This window comes from Chenopodium album, chromosome 1 (assembly GCF_948465745.1).
Source record: "Chenopodium album chromosome 1, dcCheAlbu1.1, whole genome shotgun sequence".
Lineage (NCBI taxonomy): Eukaryota > Viridiplantae > Streptophyta > Magnoliopsida > Caryophyllales > Amaranthaceae > Chenopodium > Chenopodium album.
The window spans coordinates 42341888-42364249 of record NC_137834.1 but is presented as its reverse complement, the minus strand read 5'-3'; the positions used below and the strand labels follow the sequence as shown (position 1 = coordinate 42364249).

Sequence of the window (22362 nt, the reverse complement as noted above, 5' to 3'; positions counted from 1 at the left end):
GAGGAGCAACAGGTTAGAATGGTCAACCTCATCGATCGCCAGGTAATCTCTACCCGTTTTATTCATCATCCCACACTAGTTAGGTTAGGCCTAGATAAATATTTGGAAAAATTGTTCAAAGGTATAGGTATGAGTGGTTTCTTTCAAATGTGCCATGATACATATGACTACTTAACATTTGAATTTATTTCAAGTTTTAATGTTATTAAAATGAACACACTAATTACTCATGTACAATTTCGATTGTTAAACAACGATGTGAGACTAACTCTTAAAGAATTTGGAAAGTTGTTTGATTTAAAATCGGATAAACCAATTGAACCCTCTCAAGACCACACCGCCGTGGTCTATAAGAGGCTAACCGGGGAGGATTTAGTGAACCTCCAGCATGCCAAAGGGACGTGGATTCAACATCCCGTCCCAAAAATTTGGCAAAGATTTGCCGGCCTCACTATTTTTGGGAGGCATGAACCGGCAAATGTTAGGAGAGATGAATTGGAACTATTGGCATCCTATGTAATTCCTACCGCTGAAAAATTAAACATACCCCATAGGATAGCCAATCACTTCCAAAGGGCGGCCAATGCGGCCAAGGCTAGTAGGTCTAGGGCACCTATTTACTTTGGAGGGTTAGTGACCCACATTGCTAGGAAACACCTAGGTTGGAACCCGGATGGGCATAGGAAAGTTGTGGGATCGAACCTCATGGACCTACCCTATTTAGGGAGTTTGAACTGGGTGCAACCTGTGGGGAGTGATACTTGGTGGATAGTTCACCGACAATCGGGTAGGAGAGACCAAGCCTTTACCTTACCCAACCCCGCCTTGACCAAATTTGAGAGGGGGAAGCCCTCTTAGACTTTCGAGATAAATGGTCAAGGTGAGGTTCAACCACCTCACCCTTCACCACAACCCCACCATTCCCCCATTCACCATTCACCACACTACCAACCACCTCCACCCTTCACCTATGGCATACCCACTTCCTCGGTCGATTACAACGTCGACCCCAATGCCCCATATGACTTTTCGGCTTTTAGGAGCCAATTAGACCGCATCGAGACGGGGCAAGGGAGAGTTAAGGGTATGATGCAAAACCTAGACTCTAGGTTAAGCACCTTAGATGGGCTGGTTGGTTACATAGAGAGGAACCTAGGGAGGGGCCTTTATCCCATGTATGATGATTACGTCCGTCGGGGGGCTATTCCTCCCGATTGGTTCCAATACCCCCAAGGAGGGTATTCTCACCCCGGTGCGTATGGTACTTATGTGGACTACTCTTCGATCCACGGATATGGGGGTGATGCTCCTTTTGGGGGTAGGGGTGGGAATGTGGACCCTAACTACTTTGCAGGTGGTTCGGGGTATGGAGGTGGTGGCTCTAGCCATGGAGGAGCCGGTTCTAGCCACGGCGGGGGCTATTCAAGGATGGATGAGGATGAGGAGTAGGCTACTCTCCCAAGTCAATGAGGGCATTGCTTGATTTGGCTTGGGGGGGTGTTATTTCACTTGGTAATTCTCTTCCTTTTCTCTCTTTATTTGCTTTCTAGTATAGTTTTTATTTGCTTTCCTAGTGTAGTTTTTATTGCTTTCTTATATATGAAAAATACAAAAAAATTGAAAAATAAAAAAAAAATTCAAAAATACGTTCCAATGAATTGTAAATCATGCTTCCCTGTGCCCCATACTTGAGAAAAATTGTTTTGATTCTTGGTATTTGATGATGAATATTGTGGATTTGTTGGTCATGATTTGAAGTTTAATTGCTTGGGTTCCTAAACATGAGTCAATTTTGCCCAACTACTTGTGAATATAGTGCTTGACTAGTTGATTTGGTTAGGAAATGTGTGATAGTTCCATAGTTCCTGGTATGTCAATGAATTTGAGTATTGATTTGCAACTATGACTAGCGTTTCATGACCTATTATTATGCACATGAGGAGGACGAAGGCGTTCATTCTTTTAGGTAGCCTTCAGATTTATTTAGATACATTTGTTCCCTTCTTGCTACCCATGTTGTTGCCTTGACTTTTTATTGTTTATAGCCACATTACAAGCCTTAATTGCCCCATTGGTTACTAGTCCCAAGCTTGGCTTGGGGGAGCTATTAGTGAGCGAGGTGAGGGAGTTTGTAGTGTGCACATTATTTGCACAATTTGGGTGGGTTTTGAGAAGTAATTTGTTCTTGATCATATTTTTGTTTTGATGAGTTTAAAAGTTGTATATATTTGAGAAAAAAATACAAGTGTGATGAAAAAAAGAAGTTCAAAAAAAAGTGAGAAATTTGAAGAAAAGAAGAAAGTGAACTTCTAAGAAAAAAAAAGAAAAAGTGTTTGATGTTCAAATGTTCTAAGTGAAGGTTAATCAAAAGAAAAGAAGGAAAAAAAAAGTTGAGTTTCAATGTAAATATTTCAAGTTATGAGTTCAAAGTTTGTTATTCACTCTTGTTCCATATTATCATATTTTTACGAGTGAAATTGTAAGTGTTGGGATTGTTTATATTGTTTGGAGTATATTTGGTGGATTGTTGTTGGAGTTGGTTATGTTGGAGATGTGTATGATCATTATTTTTGATCATGGGTTTATTAGGATTTGGCTCCCTTTTAGCATAGCTTTTCTCTCACATAATCCCAAATTTATCCTACCTTTACCATAGCCTTACATTACAAGCTTAAAAGACCTTCCGACCTTGTGCATAGAAGTTATGTAAATGTGAAAGTGTTGTTTATCAATGCAAGTTATGACTTGGCATATTTCGAGTCGACTAGTAGGATGAGCGTTCAATGTTTTTATACACACGAGAGTGTGAGTTGGGAGGGCATTGTTCACATTAAAGGGGTTGGTTGGAGAGCGATCGAGTACATTCTTTACTCGCCACATAAATGAGAGTTGAGTGTGTGAGCACTAGTCTTGAATTCTATATGCTCTTGTGGTTTGCTCTACTTGACAATAGTTGGGGAGGAAGGGTGATTAGATGAATAAGATTGATTGATGTTGAAGCGTGTTCACTAGATTTGCCTTGGATTGTTGGTTTTTGATTTGATTATTGGGGTGAAGTATGTTTTATATGTTCATTGATGGGCTCTTTGCTTAGGGACAAGCAAAGGTTTGGCTTGGGGGAGTTTGATATGTCCATTTTATATAGTGTTTTACCCCCGTCCCTTGGTCGTTATTAGTAATGTTTTTGGCTCTTTCGGGCCACTTTTATTACTAATTTGTGTGTTCTAGTGTTTTCGTAGTTTTAGTTGTATTTTACAGGAAATTGCACTCTTGGAGCATTTTCCCGGGCTTTATGGATCGACTACGGAAGCTAGAAGGACACGACCACTCTTGAAGCCCAGGATCGGTGAGAGCCGGTGATTAAGGGCTCGGTATGTGATACCGGGGCTATTGGATCAATTAATCAAGACCCAATGAGGAAATCCAGATTGGGCCGAGGAATCGAGCCCAATCGAAATCCAAGCCTCAGAGAAGAAGCCGGGCCCGATCGGGCAAGCATACGCCGATCGGGCGAGTGCACGCAGAAGCAATCCTCAAGGAAGATGCGCGCCCGATCGGGTGAGCGTAGGCTCGATCGGGCGGCCCTTCGCCCGATCGGGCGCGTGTTTTTCTTAGTAGCTGATTAGTTTAGTTTTAATTCTTGTTTTAGGAAAGGTTTAAATACGATTATGTACGGAATTATTAGCTTACCTTTTTTCTTATACTTTCTCTCTCTACTTAGTATTTTCTCTCTCTTAAATTCTCTCTAAAGTTTTGTTCTTAATACTTCCTTTAATTCCAGATTTATTTTTGGTACAATTTCTTCCCTTTTAATTTCAGCTATTTTAATTGCTTTCTTGATTATGCTTTTAATTATTTACTTGATTGGCTTAGTTATGATGATTAGTGAGTAGTTCCATTCTAGGGTTTATGGGGATCCATAATTAATATGAAGGGATAGTTTGTTATTATTGATTATTGATATTGCATGATAATTTCCTATTGAATTGTTTTAATTCTTTGCAATTAGATTATGAATCGAGCAGATGTAATTTGATTGTGAATGTTTAGCAATATTGAATTGATGAATCGAGCAGATGTTAATTTAATGTTAAAGGCTATTTTTAATAGGAACTTAGGTCTGGTAAATTGTGAGAGCCTGTTAGATCTATGTTGATTAATAAATTGCGAGAGCCTGTTAATCATGTTATCTGTGCATTGTTAATTATTAATTACTTTGTTCTATCCCGGAATATTAATTATTGGTGAACCTGTGACCCTAGGCTTCCTTATTATTGTTTCTTTTCTCCCTAAACTTATTCTTCGTAGTATAGAATTTATTCCCAAAAAATATTGGTTACTTAGATAATTTAGATTATAATAAATAATTAGGAGTAAAAAGACTTGTTTCCCTGTGGAGATCGACCCTACTTCCCTATCTACTTTAGTAGAGGATTTAGGTATTTACTTTTGATTAGGGGATACGACTTTACCCTGTCAGCGGTCTTCAACGACTTTTGCTATGATTGGGAAGGTTGTCACTATAATTCAAGGAAAAGGCTCAAGACGTAGCAGCATTGATCGACGGCGCTCCCTAGCTTGTGGAGGGTTATCACAAACAACTGGAGGTGATTTCAAGAGAAGTTATCTTCGATAGAGTTCCCTAGATTGTGGAAGGTTATCACAAACAACAGCAAATGCAGCAACAAATCAGTTACCTTCAAAAACGTGTGCTCGACGGTGCAAGATACGCGTTTCTTAACTCTTTTATCTATTTAAACTAACGCTAGTTTTGCAGGTATCGGCGTTACAAGAATGATTTTGGATCGCAGAACGTTCTAAATTATTCTCCGTCACTATCGATACTTTGACTTTTGTTTTTGAAACTTGCGTTTCTCCAAACTCAGTCAAAGTGGGGGCTTTTGTAGACACACATTCGTGTCTCCCCTAAACCAAACCCAGTGATGAGTACCTTTCACGTCGAATCATAATCGAATGAAGTGAAAGTGTGGAAAGTCTAGTGTTGCAGCTAGTTTTTTTTATTTTCTTTCTCTCTGTTTTTTAAAACCCATTTTTAAGAAAACAGCCAATCCAGTTTGGTTTGGTCCATGTCAAGGGTCCAATAATAGCGTAGTTGGGTCGGGTTTGAAAAAAGCTTTCCAACGATATATTATAAGCCCAATTCCGATGAATAATAAGGTAGTAATGACCAAATTACTAAACTGGGTCCGATTTGATCTTTATATGTGGCCAACGATCTAGAGGAGGGCCTAATATTGATTTATCATTCCTAATGCAATTAGAATTGATTATAGTCTTCTAGATTCTTCTAGAAGGTTCTTTTCATTCCTAATTTAATTAGCATTGATAAATTGACTATAGTTGAATTTTTAGAGTTTTAATCAGAATAAAAAAAGTGTTTTTAAGGAAAATACGGTTTTTCCCTTCTGTACGGCTAAATTTTATCAAAATTAAGAAAACGCGTGAGGCTGATTTCTAGCGCCTGACGATAGGATTAACGCCTGACGATAGGATTAGCGCCTGACGCTAAGGCTTGGCGTCTGGCGCTAGCCTTAGCGTCTGGCGCTAATGTCCAGCGTCTGGCGCTAAGATGTTTTATTCTCTTCGAAACTCTGATTCGTTTTTCTATCACATCCGGCTGATTTTCTCTAAAAATAGCCTCCTAAAACCTCCGTTTTCATCATTAATTCTCTCTATCAACTCTCTATTTCTCTCTCTCACCAATTCTCATCAAGAATATCTTGATTTTCTCCCTCTTTTCTAAGCCTAGCCCTTTTACAAACACAATTCCTCATACATTAGCACTAGACACACCTAGCTAAGTTCGAAGTTGCCTTCGCTCTAGACGTGAAAGGTTTGATATTTCTGAGGTTTTGGTCCCAAATCTAGTCTAAACTTTCTTAATTCTTTATTTCAATTATCTAATTTAATTGTTGATTTATTATTTTAATTGAAGTTACTGACGTGTGTCTTTTGTTATTAGAAAGAGATACGAGGCATCCAAGTAAGTGCTTTAATTGTTTGCATTGTTATTATGATATAGAAATCATGTCTAGGTTATTATGATTCCTAGTGTTATGTTAAGGATGTTTTGATCTTCCTAGTATCATGTTTAGGGTAACAACTATAATTTCTAATATCAAATATGAAAATTGTAATTCCTGCGATGCTTCCTATTTTTCTTCCTAATATATTCATGTTAGTATCGTGTTAGGGTTAGAGCTTTGATCTTTATTGTTTAGTGACATGCTAGGGTTTGTTATTAATCTTGTTAGTATCATGCCTAGGATCTTGCTATTATTATGCTTTAACATGATTTTTATAATTATTATTTTTGATGGTTATTATGTTGCTTGATTATTTTTATTGTTATTGCTTGATCACGCCTTTTATGCATGTTTAAAGGGAATTTTTACTTGTAGTCACGCTTAATAAGATAATTAATAATCTTGTTTAGGGTTAATATGATTATAATTCAAGTGATCGCCAATAATAGTTTTATTTGTGCATTAATGTTCAACCAACATAGATTAAACAAGTTTAGGGTTAACCTATTGATTGCATGTTAGTCAAAAAGCGCGCATGAATACGATCAGAATAAAGTAGAGGCCTATTATTAGGGCAGGTTCAATCTCTTTTAGGTTGGATTTGTACCTTCATCCCCGAACTACCAGTCATGGTTCTAGACCTATTGGAGTTGACGATCTTCTGGATCGTTAAGGGGTGTAACCTTCAACCTGTGAACGGTTTACGAGTTCCTAAAACTTGTTGGCGACTCTTTTGCTCTATCTTCTTTTCCCTTTGGACGCCACCGTACTTTAGTGTATGATCACAATGGGTTCAAGTTTGGGGTAATGCTTGAAATATTCCCTACTATTACCATCCCAGAGGCTTCGCTTATACCTCAGAATGCTTTGGAGTAAGAGGAGTTTGAGGCTTGAAGCGTTATAGGAGAGTTGGATCAGTTGCTTAGAGCGGTCATTCACCTTTGTAGGAGTGCCCGCTCCTCTTGAGCTTTTTTTTTTTGTGATTTCAATAAGTATAGAGGAGCGGCCGCTCACTGCTGAGCGCTCGCTCCCATGGGTTTGTCAGCTTGTCCCCTCGATTTAGCGGCCGCTCCCTTGGGTATTCCATGCTTTTTTATTTCATTTTTAGACTTAATTTTGGGTAATATGAGTGGGGTATAAATACCTGATAGAGGAATAAATGTGTCATCAATTGTCTATCCCTAGATCGAACACAATTTATAACAACCTAAACAAACCTAATACGAGTATAAGGCAAGTATAGGGTCGAACCCAAAGGAGTGTGTCGGTATTAACTTTAGCCTAAATCAAGCTACTTCAAAGATTGTAGTGAGAAAATGGTTGTACTATGGTAACAAAGCTAGATTGATCAAGTATTCATGAAACTAAACACTAGGGATTATTCAATTGATAATTCATTCAATTGATTCAAGCATTGCAAAGGACAAACAATAGTAGCAATCAAAATAATTCAAAAGCTATATCCTAGAGGCCAAACTAGGGGTCACTATGAATGGCTAATCAAGGAAAATCACAATCAAACTCAATCAATTAAAACAATTCTCAGAGAGTGAGGTATAGCTCAAGTGGTTAGAGTTTCCCTCCCGATTCCAGGAGATCCTGGGATCGATTCTCACCCTCGCCCTTTGTGGCTCTCTAAACACCAAAAAATTAAAACAATTCTCAAATTTATGGTTCATGTCATTAAGAATTGCAATGCAATCTAGATTAACCTTAATGGTTGATCACTCCTAATCTAATTAATCACATGCAAAACTATGTCAACCAATTTTATTGCAACAAATCAATCAATCAATGATCATCAACAAGCACAAATTATCAATCAAACATGCTTCCCCTTCTCCCTAGCAACTAATCTACTCACTAATCATGGTGTAATTCAAGAACAAATCACTAGAAATTGCATTGATCATCATTCTAAATGAAAATCAAGAGTAAACAATATCAACTACAATATCAAATTCAAATCCAAGAAAATCAAACAATAAAACATGAATCTAAGACAAACAAGTAAAGAGATGAACTAAAAGAAGAGATTCTCACTAATATTAATGATTGAAGATGAAGAAATCCAATCACAACTGATCCAATGTTGAAATACAAACCAAGAACTTCTCTCTAACTTCTCTCTCTAAACCTAAGCTAATGAAAATTATCTAAAAGTTAGTTTTCAAAAAGGAATTACAAGTGTATTTATAGGCAAAGAAGGAAAACAGGATTCCCGCGCCCTCTCTAAAAAATTCCGCGCCAGCGGGGAAATGGGTATGGAACCCATAACAAACTCTGCGGGCTGTCTGGGCAACACCCGCGCCCGCGGGTCTTCTAGCCCGTGCCCGCGGCAAAAGCCACAGCGCCCGCGGCAATGGCGCGGCGAATCCCCTGCTCCCAAAGAGTAATCAAAGGGTCGCGGTCTCTCTAATCTGGAGCGCTCTCTCCAATCTACCCGTGCCCGCGGGGAGCTCGCGGCCAGACCGCGGAGAGTTCCTGGTCGATTTTGGCTAATTTAGTGCAATCGAGCCCGCGGCCTTCAGGACCCGCGTGTAATCCCCCGTATTTTAAATATGTTATAAATGAAATTTAATTTTATTTATAATATTATTTTGTATTTTTTCGTAATCTAATTTCAAAATATTCAAATTATTAATTTGGGTCAAAAATTATTTTGGTACAAATTATTTTATGAACCTTCATTCTATAATTTATTTCAATACAACTAAAGCTTAGTCCATTTCAATCATTTGGCCCATTAATTTTATGAGGCCCAATATTTCTATTTACCCTACAACGTTCTCTCCTATAAATATCCCATGAATCCCCAAAAATTTCCCACACAAAAAGGTTAGTCTTATTTTCTTCCTCCTTTGTTTCATTATTTTGCTTAATGTTAATTTAATTGTTTTGATTTTAGTATAAAGATTATATTTTTAGTATCAAATTATATTTTGATGGTATAAAGATTTTAAATTTCAGATTATATTTATTTTATAATTTTCATATTTTATGAATTATAAACCTAGGGTTTCAATTTATTGAAATTGGGATTTTAGGGTTTTTATGAACAATTGATTTAGGGCTTTTGTAGTAATGATGTTTTGAAATTTTGGCGATTATAACTAATGATTAGTTTAACTTAATTCCAGATTATTTTGAACATGTAAATTCGTGTTTTAATTTTTAGATTTCCGTTCGTTAATTTTAATCCCGTTTTAATCCCGGTCAGGTTCTGAACTCATCCGATTTTAATAAAAAAAAGTACAGTTTTCCATGTAGAAACAATGTTTTAAGAAAGACTCACTATGTTTGGTAGTGAATACCACCATCTCGTGACCAAATTCAGCCTCTAAATATGATTTTTGGGCAGTTTTTGATTTTAACGATTTTTTTTTACTTAAAATATTATCCTTGAGTTTGATTAATAAAATTAGTTATGTTTAAAGTTTTTTTTGAAGCAAATTATGTTTAAAGTTAATTAAGCATAAATATATGTTTTTATTGAAGTTTTAAGTGTTGGAAATAGTTTCTAAGTACTACTTTTGATGTTTTATAAAGAGGGTTTAATCACCCATTAAAAAGGGAGATTATTAGGGGTTTTAAAAATAATTTTCAGATTTTTTATTAGACTTTGAACTTGCTGTAATTTCATGTATAAGAGTGTATTTTAAGGTTTTTATGAAGAAAATTTAAAGAACTATATATAAGCCTTTAATTTTAACTAAAGGGAAGGTTTTAAAGTGTTGTTTGATTTGGATTTTGAAGGTTTTAAAGTAAGTTAGTATTGCTGTAAATTTGATTGATTGGGTATTGATTGAGATGTTATTGTTTGGTTTAGGAGAGGATTTTATTGAAGGTGATTTCTAGATAGTAAAGTGGCATACCAATTCGTTTATTCAAGGTACGTACAAGTTACGAAACCTTACTTGTAGGTGCATGTTTAAGGATGGATCGAGAACTTAGTATCATGTATAGAGATGACTGGGTTAAATTGTTTGGTTATACATTGTGATTTTTCGTATGACGTGCACTATTCTATATTGTAAGTATTGTTTATGCTCTAATTATGCAAGGTGCGCTTACAGGAAAAGGTATGTGATTGATGTAATGATTAATTTATTACTCATTCATGATTATGCAAACAGGATGAGTAAAGGAAGAATTCAAGTCTTATAAGACGAGGTTAAGGTTTTGGGGTGCCTTATGCACTCAAGGTGTTTATACACCGAGGTAGTTAAAAGGAATAAATAATAAATTTTGCTTGTCACTAATAAATCAAGAATTGAAATTGGAAAGTTGTTTTACTTGATTGAATTGATATTGGATTGATTGTATTGTTTGCATATGAGTCATCACCAAGTTTAAACCTGTAAATCACGTAAAGTGCAAGATGGATGAGCAATAAAACTCTAGATTGGTGCACTTCTGGAGTAATGACAATCAGAGGTTGGGGTACACGGGGTATTAGCCGTATACTTTTATCGTGGCCGTCTGATCTACGAGTCTCCTATTTCAAATATTATTTTTTTTAAAACTAGGAGTTAGGTGAAATCTCATACTAACTACGGTCACGGAGTCGCGCCCGTGGTCGTTGGTGTTTATTGATGTTTCCGAAAGGAGGCATGAGGTTTTTCTTTTATTGATGTTCCAAATGGAGCATGGGTTGGACAACCTTGTCTATTGCAAAATCCAATGAATAAAAATAATGATTTACCTATTATTAATTAACGGAGTCTTAGTAATATAAATTGTTGAGTCGTGTGTTGAGTCTATAATTTAATGATGCATGATGATTTATTATTAGTAGCATGTTATGGATTTCTTATTTGTTTCGCAGCTTGTATGTACTCAGCTTTGCTGATTGCGTGCTTTTGTGTGTGTCTTTCTTTGCTCATGGCCTTCGCCTTTCAATGACCCTGTAACGATCCAATTTTTACACTTGTAATATTGGGGAGCAGATTAACCACAGGTTCTTACACATGCAACATTCACATCAGGGTTATGGGATTTTGAGTAGAGAGTTGGTTATTATTCGCAGTTTATTTCTTTTCATAAGTTTGAATTTATTTAAACTCTGGTTTTATTTATTTACTACTTTTGTGGGGTTTTGAATAGGGGCCTTAATGGTTCCAAGTTTTATGATTTAATTTGGTTTTGGTTATTGGTTTTGAAACTTATTTATAACTGAGTTAGTTTTTCCGCTGCTAATTTCTGATATAGCCTTAACGTTTGAACACGTGGCGGTAACACGCCAGTAATTCTCTTGGATTTTGTTTAGGGTATTTACAAGTTTTAAGAGAGGATTACTGGGGTGTTACACCGCGCCCGCGGCAACCTGGCAAGAGCTGATGCCCTCTCTAAGGCCTCTACAAGCCCTCTCTGAGCCCTCTCCAAGCAGATTACTTCCTCCTTGCTTAGTCAATATAGCTCATCTTGACCCCTTTGCAAAGAAAACTCCTAGGTACCTACAAGAGCAAACAAAGGAAAGGAATAAAAGGGAAAAAGGGCCAAATAAAAGGAAAACACGAAGAAAACACGAAAAACACAAAGAAAGAAGGAAAGAGAGGAACTAAAGGAAAAGGGACCAAAAATAAGATAAGAAAGCATGAAAAAGGGATGAAATCATCCTACAAGACTACCCCATGAGTGCCATAAATAACACTCATCAAATTCCCCCAAGCTAGACTTTTGCTCGTCCCGAGCAAAACAAAGGCTAAAAAGGAAAAAGAAGGGCTTATTCAAAATAAAAAGAAAAAAAAGAAGGAGGTGAGAATATACACTAACTCACTTTCGTAGGAATCACGGTCAATTTTAGCAACAAAAGACAAGCCATTTAAACCCCTAGATCGCCCTAGAGGACATGTGATGCTCTCGTAAAGTTTTCCTAGAGATAACCTATAACTATTATTAAGCAAAACAAAAGAAGCAAAAATGAGGCAAAATACAAGAATAAAGAGAAAAGTTTGAAAAAACAATTAATCAAAAATCTTTGTGAAATGGACTTTACAAAGTGACTATAATTCAAATGAATAACAACCTTTCTAAAGTTAATCATGGTATGCACGTTATAAGATACCTAAGGTTGATTGAAACATAAATATGCTAAGCATAGGAACTAGATGTCACACTCCACTTTCATCCCAAACGATCTTACCGCGTTCCCCCTACTAATCTCATATCTCCCCTTAGTGAGCATCTTATAGATTCCGCGAAGGAGCCGAAAAAAGATCAAATTTTTGGGCTACTCGACATCTTGACTTCGCATCCCCTTTCCTTAGGCTATAACCCATGATTCCCTCCACCGATGAATGACTCAACCCCTAGGTCAAAAGGTCTTCCCAAAGGTTGTAACGTAAGACAAAAAGGGTTAAGGTAGGCTAAATTTAAAATTTGGTGGTTAACCTAAATTGTGAAGCAAAGATTGCGCATTTCTTTACACCATAACCAAGCAATCACCAAACAAAAATACCAACACCCCCAAGCTTATTCAAAGCTAAGATCACAAACATAAACACAAAAAGCGTGAGAACGCTTCCCCCCCAAGCTTGAATGGAGCATTGTCCTCAATGCTAAAAAAGGAAGAGTACCCACACTAATATTTTTGCATTTTTGCAGTTTCACTTTTTTTTTATTTTTTATTTATTTTTGTTTTCTCTTTTGTTTTCTTTCTTTAGTTGTGCTTGTCCTCGCCTCTTTTAACTTTGGACGACTTTTATTTTCAAACTTGCTTTATTTTGTCCTTTCCTTTTTGAATTGGGACGGCTTTTTACTAGACATATGCCATTATTCACAATGTATATACAACACAAACTTGCTCATAAACTTGAACCAAGTTCCAAACTTATAGACCACAATCTTCAACAACAATGACCGTACCATTGCTTCACAAAAACCAAAAATGAAAATGAAAATGAAACAAAAGGCTCAAGAACTAAAGACGTGGCTTGAAAAGAAGGGAAAAAGGCTCAAAGGGCTAGCAAGTAAGCAAATGTATCCCAAAAACCAAAAGTAAAAAGAAGGACACTATCCTAGAAAAAGGAAAAATACCTCCCCGAAAAGATGCCTTTGTCCTCCCTAGGTGGTTCGGTCTCGGTCTTAGGAATCATACGTTAAGATTCTAGATTAGGTTTGCGAAAGTCAAGGATCCATGCCGCTCATGCAAGAATATGTTGAAAGCTTGAAAAAGTATGAATCTCACATGGTTGTAGCAAAAACTCACTAAGGTTGTCAAATCGAAGATAGGGAGCAACTACCAAACATGCCACAAACAAGTAGAATCCGACTTTATGATCCCCCTAGTTCTAGACAACTACCTTAGCATGCTTTATCATAGAATCAACCAAACGTATTCTCAAACCGTGCATACCATGACCACCTAGTAAGATTATTATTCAAAAGTAAGAGTCCATTGTTTACAAGTCCAAGTCAAAATAGAAAGAGTGAAAAATTAAGCCTAAAAAAGCTATGTACAAAACCAAGAAGAAAGAGAAAAGAAAAAAAAAATAAAAGATGGAAAGCAAAGACAAAGGAATAGTAGGAGAACAAAGAAAAGGACAAAGATGCAATCATAACACGTATTTCTCAATCGACATACAAGCGGTCAAATGGCCACATCGCCAAAGACTCCAAACACACTAAATGTTATAATCATACATCCTCGATCCGTTCAACTCCCCTAAAACTAATCCTAATCTAAGCAACCAAGAAAAGTAAAGGAATAAAAGTAAAGATATAAGCAAGAAAGGTCTCACCAAGTGTCCAAGCTATGGTACAATAACCAAGGGGCAAGAACGACCTCCTTCAAGAAGCTTCGAAGACCAAAGCATAAGCTACGAGAAAGGTGAGAAAAATAAAAGGTCTATATACAAAATGAAATTGTTAGTAACTTCCAAACAAAAGCAAACAAAAGAAAGCTTACTTGAAAAATATGTACAAAAACCTAAAGAAACCATCATCATCATTGAAAGAAACCTCAAAACATCATCATCAATACCAAGACAACAAGACAAACATCATACCAACTAGACTACCAAGAGCGAAGCAAGAAAAATCCACCAAAGCCTTTTCAAACACATCCCCATGAGTCCAAGGTGCCTTCTCCAAAACCTACCCTAAAACATCCTTTTTGATTCCCCCCTCACAAAATAAGGGCATCGACCGCGATGCTCTAAAACATGCAAAGCTAAAAGGGAGGAAACAAAAAGGGAATCAAACAACCAAGGGGGAAACTATTGGCCACTAAGGCCGGCACCACCATCACCCACATCCCAACCTCCAGTAAAACTGGGAGGGAACCCATAACGACCCTTGAAAAGGTCAGGTTGGCATGTGGACAGTTGGTCAAATTGCTCGGGCTGCATACAGAGCTCGGGGTGGGTGGGGTGAACATAGTAGTAGTCGGGGTCACCCCGATAATCACTCCCCCCCGAAATCCGGTAGTTATAATGACCGGACTCATCTAGGAAGTCACGCCTTGGCTCATCGGGGTGTGTAACCCCGGGCCAATAAGGGTACGTGGGGAGGTTGTCACCACCCCAAGATGGCACATGCCCTTGTTAGGGCAGCACATATGGGTAGTTCACCGAAGGAGTGACCTCCCCCCTACGCACACTAGCGTCATATAGGGCGCTAGTTTGAAAGACAAGGTTTGATGGTTGGAATACATACCTTGCATGCTCAATTGCATGCGCTCCATATGCTCGCGCATAGCCTCCATCTCACAGAGATAGGCATTTCCTTGGTAGTCATGTTGTTGATGTTGTTGTCTTGTTCTTCTTCTTCTTTGCTGCGGTTGTTGTTGTTGCTCATGTTGAAATTGTTGTTGTTGTTGTTGTTGTTCTTCTTCTTCTCCATCTCCACCTTATCCTTCATCATCATCATCGTCACCATCATTCACATCATCATCATCCTGCTCCATATCATCCTCAACTCTCCCATCGTCCATAGGAATCCTCCAAATAATCCTATCCTCTCGAGTAATTGAGGTGGCAGCCGGGTTTGGGAGTAAACAATGGTGCACATTACGCACTAGCCAAGAATAAACACCGTCTCTCTTAGTTATAGTAATGAAGCGCAAAGTGTTAAGTTGCTTCAAATCTAGATACATGTCTTCACTCCCTCCAACCGGAGTGCAAGGCTTCAAGAAACGTTCTTGCTTGAAATAATGCTCCAATCTAGTAACCATACCTCCAACATGTATCTCACCCGTTTTCTTCTCATTAATGATTACCTGGCAACAATTCATAAAAATATATCCAAAATTCACCTCGGCCCCAAATCCGGCCTTGTAGCCATCCAAAGAACTAAGATCTCCTCCCTCAAAAGCTTCCCAAGATCTTGCTTATTAAACACAGCATAGCCAAGAACCCGATGAAGAATTCTAAGAGCTGGGTGAATGATCTCGCTAGCAAGCGAATTCTTAGAGTCAAACACCTTCTTTTTAGCAATGGCTCTCCACCATGCAACCTCATTGTAATCGGACTTGAGAAGGGAAACCAAGGTCTCATAGATATCGGTATTGGGGTTGAAGCCAAGGGCTTTATTGAATTCGGCAAGGTTCATGGTATGCTTGGAATTAAATAGTTGGAAAGAGATGATATATTCGGTATCCCCCGCCCTATTATACTCAAAGGTGGAGAAAAACTCAATGCACGATTCCAAATAGGTTCGCGGAGATGACTTTACAAACTCATCCAAACCAAGGTTATGGAGTAAGATGTCAAGATCGACATCAACTCCTAATTTGACCATATCATCGAGAAGATAGTTGCGGGTAGGTCTAAATTTCCGAGATTTCATTTTGTTATAAATAGGGACATGTTTAGACCGATTGTGAAATTTGAGAGGTGGTAAAGGAGGAGGTGGGGTATCATCTTAAGTAGTTTGGTTGTGAGGAGTTTCGGTGTTTGAAGGTTGGCTATGAGAGGATTGGCCTTGGGAGGATTGGCCGGGGGATTGGTTAGAACTTTTCTTGCTACTCTTAACCTTTCTTAACAAATCCACAGTCACAAGCTCAACCAACACAAGAAACTACACAATCACCCAAAATCAACACCAACACTACCACCAATTTTTCAAACCACCTTCACAATACCACCCAAAACCACCACAAACTATAAAGTACCTGTTACAAGCAATAAAACAACCAAAAATCCAAACAACAACCAACGACATTAACAATCCATCTCAAAAATAAGCACAAATCACTCAAAACAATTCCAAAATTACCATACAAACAACCATAAACATCATAGTCATGCTTAACCAAGGCAAACCAAAACCAATGTATAATAATCAATTGAAATTGACAAAAATAAAACAAATGTTAGAAGTATACCAAGATTGAAGACTCAAACAAAGCTCAAAATCCCACTCAAACAATGGTAACATCTTCATCCATTTCAAGAACAACAAAATCCACCGGGATCACAAACTTCCCAACCCTTAATGGAACATCTTCCACTTTACCTTTTGGAAACTTGATTGACCTATTGGCTAGTTGCAAGGTAATGTTGGAAGGTAAGAGTTCCCCTAGATCAAGTCTTTGATAAACCAAATATGGCATTAGGCTTACACTAGCTCCTAGTCACATAGGGCATTATCAATTTGCATCTTGTTAATAGCACAAGGGATAGAGAAGTTTCCGGGGTCTTTCAACTTGGGTGGCATTTTGTTCATGATGATCGCAGAACAATTCTCAGTCAAGTTCATAGTCTCCACAACATCACAACTTGAGAAAACTCATTAAACATAGAAAGCTTCAAACGAGGCAGAACAACCTCAAATCCAATTGTCTCAAAAAAAGATGGTCTAAAGATAACATAGGGAAGTCTATAAAACTGTTAAAAAACAAACTAAACACTATGCTCTCAGCCCAGACTCAACAGAAGCTACTCTTCACCTGCAAATAACATTTAGGTTCCACAATCAGTGGGGAGTAACTAGCAGTTCTCCCAAAGACAAGGAGATCACATAGCAAGAATCAAGACAAGGTAAGAACAAAGAAAAAGGAATATGAAAATAAAGTCACAAGACATTAACTAAAAGAAAATAAAGATATTAGAAAGAAACTATTCAATGAAAAATAGGGTTGCTTAGTAAATTAAACTTGAAACAGAATAAAATAATTGTTAAAGTTCATATAATACTTCAAACAAGCAAGACAGGTTAAACAGTGTAGTAATAATATTTATATCATAGAAAAACAATTTGACTAAAGTAGGATCGAACGCTAGTGGAAGCCCGCAGTCCACGTCCTAAGGTTTGTCAGGCGAACATCCAGTCAACTCACAGGAGACTGTGTCTAAGAATGGCCAAACTCTCGGTGCCGGATAGAAGCCAGATATGGACTTACACCTCCGAACCTCCCGGACGACAACAATTAACCCAAGCTATACTACTTGAATCCCGCAGCCAAGTAGTTGGCATGTTCTAACCATTGGAATCCCGCAGTCCAATGGCTCCTAACTTACAGTTAATATAAAAATCGATAAACTAATATAATTTTAAATCAAAAATTATCCATGATCAGCAGAGATGCCACATATGTTCTTATACTCAAATATTATCAAATCAAACACCGCAATATGCATAGGTTAAATAGTGTGTTACCAACACCATGAGAAGTCTTTTAATCAGAAAATATGCACACTATACGCATTCATATACATGCTGTCCAACTTATACAAATTGCAAATACATAATTCTAAAAAATCAGAATAATTAGATTATTGCTCTAAAAATTACCAAACTTGTACATATTGACCCTCACATTGACACAAGTATTATATAGTATAATTTGAGCCAAGACAAGGTTTCAAACATGATTATATACCTTAAATTAAGTCCAACCAGCAGCTTACATGAAAGTTTAGATTTTAGTACGACATAACCAAGCCAAAAACTAACATATTTTAATCACTATTAGTCATACTACAAATTAAATACATGAAATACATCATATAACAAGGCCTCCTAACATGGTTTATAAGTGACAATTAGACATCTAAACTCACACTTATTTTTATAAGAATAGCATACAGTAGTTCGCTCCACCTCATTCCACAAAACCGAAGATACAACCTCACGAAAAAACAATTATGCTAGTTAAAATTAGGATTTTTTTGTAAAAAACTACCTTTTATAATCCATTTTTTGCGAGAAACTACCTTGAAAACGAAATGTTGTAATTAACTACCTTATAAAACCCAAAATGTTGTAATTGACTACCTCCCACCGGAAAGTCAAGTTTGACTTTATTTTCCCGGCGTTGACCTGGTCACGTGACCCTTAATGACATAATTTTCCCCATTTTTCCCCAAATTCTCCCTCTCTCTCTTTCGAAAACCTCTGTTCTTCATTTATTCTACTATCTCCTCATTACAACTTGGCCAACTACAATGATTAAACCTAAACTGCAGAAGCTCTGAGCAAAATTAATGGCGGATTCAACTTTGGCATTGAATACTTAGCATCAATTAACCTGTTTCAGTAAGTTTGAAGTTTGTTCTTTCATTTTCAAGTACAAAATACCCACTGTTCAATGGGTATTCCACACTTGCACTTGCCGTTGGATGGTGAAGCCCTTCGCACCTGCATTCACAAATACCAACAACGATTACAAAAAATCGAAAACCCTAAAACAAAGAACACGAAAATTATAGGATCAGCAATTGAATAGGGAATTCAGCGTAAACAATCAAAAGCACAAAACTAGAACGAATTCTGGTTTAATTACCCAATTTGAAGAGGAAATTGATTAGAACAAGGGAGATTCGAATTGAAATTAGGGATTTGGGGGATTAAAAAAAGTGAATTGGTGAACAGGAGGGAGAATTTGGGGAAAAAGGGGGAAATATATGTCATTAAGGGTGAAGGTCATGTGACCAGGTCAACGCCGGGAAAATAAAGTCAAACTTGACTTTCCGGTGGGAGGTAGTATATTACAACATTTTGTATTTTATAAGGTAGTTAATTCCAACATTTTGCTTTCAAGGTAGTTTCTAACAAAAAATGGATTATAAAAGGTAGTTTTTTACAAAAAAAATCTTAAAATTATTACCAACCAAACTAGAAATTCAAGCAAATTAATCATCATTATCCATGAAAGTCAACTCCGTAATATACATAGATTCAAAGGCACTTGCAGGTCCAATATGATATAATGAACCAAACATGATGGAGAAGTAAACCAGGCAATCGAGTCCACACAAATAGATATCTACTACAATAATCGTTATTATACTGTATAATTTGCACAAATAGATATAATTTATACATCGATTTTAATCCTTGAAAACCGAAAGACAGTAGGCTCACGATGCATATAATTCGGACAAAATCAGTAGGGAAAAACAGTTCACAATTCCGTCAAATTATAAATCGATTGTATGTACCAAGAAACTAGAGATCGTACTAATTTTCGTCATACGACTTTCTCAATCGTTCTAAGCCTAAGTCATGCATTCTAAACTAAGTGAAACCTTGTCCAGGGATAGTATTAGTTACCTTGAAAGTAGAGTGCAAGAACGAGTACAAACGAGCCCAACGAACAAGGATCAAAGCTCCAAAAAGCCCTCCAATGGAAACCCGTTGATTAGTAGATTTTTGTGAGATTTTTGTGTGTTTAGATATTAAAAACATACATATACAGTAGCAACAAATTGAGAGAAGAAGGTTGAGAACGTGAGAGTAAATAGAGGGGAAAGGGAGGAGTTTAAGAGTTAGGCAAAATTCAAAGGTTTCGAATTATAATCATCATTATGGCTAATTTAAGTGGGAGTTACTAGGATTAATGAGCAGGAAAAACCATTCACTCCCCCACTTAAGAGACTTAATAGAATTGGTCAGCATATAGAGCATTAGCATCTAGTCGGTCCTGTTAAACTATTTCGCGCGCACAACTTAAAACTGCTATAGCGATTAATATTTAAAATAATATATACCTTTTACCAATTAAATACAAAAATAAGATTAAGACTAATTTAGAGAAATATATATTATTTTTTTAAAATTAAAGAAAACATTTTATCGGAAAATAATCGGCAGGACAATTACCCATGCAAAATATCAGCTCAAAAATATGGGGTGTTACAATCTATGTTTGATTATCATTGTTGTTGTAGTTGATCATGATTAGAACCTCTCTCCCTAGTGATTTGATCATATTTCTTTCAATTGGAGTGTTTCATTTTTTATTCTAGTGTTACTAGTTTGAGCTTCTTAATTATCTTGCTTTAATCTTTGTAGTAGTTAATTTGATTCTTGATATTAACAAAACCATTCAAAATACCCCTTGTTACTTGTGATAAATCCTTGATTTCACTTGATTGTGCCATACTTCGTTTCTTCGTGGTTCGACCCTATACTTACCACTAACTAGTTTGGTGAAAGGGTATTATAAATTTCTAATTTGATTAGGTTTGTAAAACAACGACCTATTAACCCTTGATCAAATTTTGGCGTCGTTGCCGGGGAAACGACTAGTTTTGCACTCTTACACTTTGTTTGGATAGGAAGAAATGGAAGGAAAAGAAAAGAAGAGAAATGGAGGGGGACAAAATCTCTTGTTTGGGTAAAATATTGGGGGAAGGAAGGGGAAAGAGAGGGAGGGATCCATTTTCCCTTTCTCTTTAATAAGCATAATCTCTCCAAAATTGGAGAGATTTGGAGGGAAAATGGAGCTCACCTCCCCTTCCCTTTCTTTTCCCTTCCCTTCCTCCATTTTCCCTTCCCTTCTTTTCCTTCCTTCTTTGCTATCCAAACAAAGCGTTATTGTGTTATTATGGATTTGTTACTTTGCTATTGTTCATTTACTCTCTTGCTAGTCATCGCTAATCATTTTCTTAGCTTTGGTGGATGCTAAGGAGGTCTTAATGACCAACCACTCATTTTATTGACCACTAGATTGACCGTACTTTAAGACAATTTCGTAGGCTTTATCAAGAAGAGGGGAGAGGTCTTGGTGTTATTGTTGAGAGTGAAAGTGATTCTTTGTCTTCTAGTTATCAAAGTGAATCAATGGCGGGTAAAGAGGAAGATGTTTTATTTCGTCGGTTTGGAAATCCGGAAGATTATGAAGAGGGATTTTTCTATTCATCACGGAAACCAACTTTATCATTCACCCCCAATATACAAGAATGGTACAATCGGAACAATTCTCGGGCTCTCCAAGTGAAGATCCCATAGAGCACCTTGATAGATTCCTTGAACTATGTGCCATGATTCAAACCAATCAAGTTTCTCAAGAGTACACCAAATTCATTTATTTCTTCAATCTCTTTCGGGAAGAGCAAAGAAGTGGCTCAAGAAAGTCAAGCTAAATTCTCTCACAACATGGAGGGATATAGTCAAGGCATTCTTGATGAGGTTTATTTCCGAGGAAAAGACCGCCGAAATGAGAATGAATATTGCATCATTTGAACAAGAAGAGGATGAGAGTCTTAGTAAAGCTTGGTAAAGGTTCAACGAGTTGGTACAAGCATGTCCTCATCATGAATACAATAAAAGTTTGCTAATGCGATTCTTCTATGATGTATTTGAACCTATGTCTAGAGCTAACTTGGATGCGGGGGTGGGTGGACAATTGATTAAGATCCCCCAAAATCAACATGAAGCAACAATTGAAGAGGTAGCGAAAAACTACTCTTGGGGCGGTACAAGGAGGAAAGCACTGAAGAAAGGTGGGATGTATAAATTGGAGAAGGTTGACCAATTGCAACATCAAATTGAGCTTTTAACGAAGGGGCTTGCAAAGTTGAACACTGTTAATAGTGGGACGAGCTTAATTTCCCTCTCGGTTGCACAAAAACACAATATTGAAATGATACCCACAAGAGAAACGATTCAATTGGCCGACAGCTCGGTCAAACTTCTTTGTGGCGAGCTTGAGGATGTTCCTATTCAAGTTAGGCATATTTATGTGCCATGTGATTTTGTAGTGATTGATATGGAGGAAGATGTTGATACTCCTTTAATCTTGGGTCGTGAATCTCTTAAAACCTTGGGGGCGGTCATCAATTGCAAGAACAACACTGTTACATGTGAAGTTGCTGATAAGAAGAATGTTTTTGAGTTTTCCAAGTTGCTTAAGACCCCCATGATTGAGAAATGCTATAGAGTTGATGTTGTGAATGAGGAGTTGGATTGCTTGGAAAGGGTCATGATGAAGCCTCAAGATCCAACGGTGGAAGCTCTTACATGCAAGGAAGAGTTCCATTCTCAAGAGGCAAGAGAATTTGTCATGGATATGGAAGAAGCTTCAAAGGAGGAAGAAATTGAACAACCAAAAGAGATCAAGCTTGAGAACCAAAGAGGAGAAATTGGA

The 22362-nt window shown here is 37.2% G+C and overlaps 1 non-coding gene across 1 annotated transcript; it reads right to left on the bottom strand.

The window, feature by feature from the left end:
* Positions 1 to 21429: 21429 nt before the first annotated feature.
* Positions 21430 to 21536, bottom strand: LOC145566280 (small nucleolar RNA R71). Its single transcript, XR_014095394.1, has one exon. It is a non-coding gene; the product is annotated as a small nucleolar RNA R71 (small nucleolar RNA).
* Between the last annotated feature and the right edge of the window lie 826 nt (positions 21537 to 22362).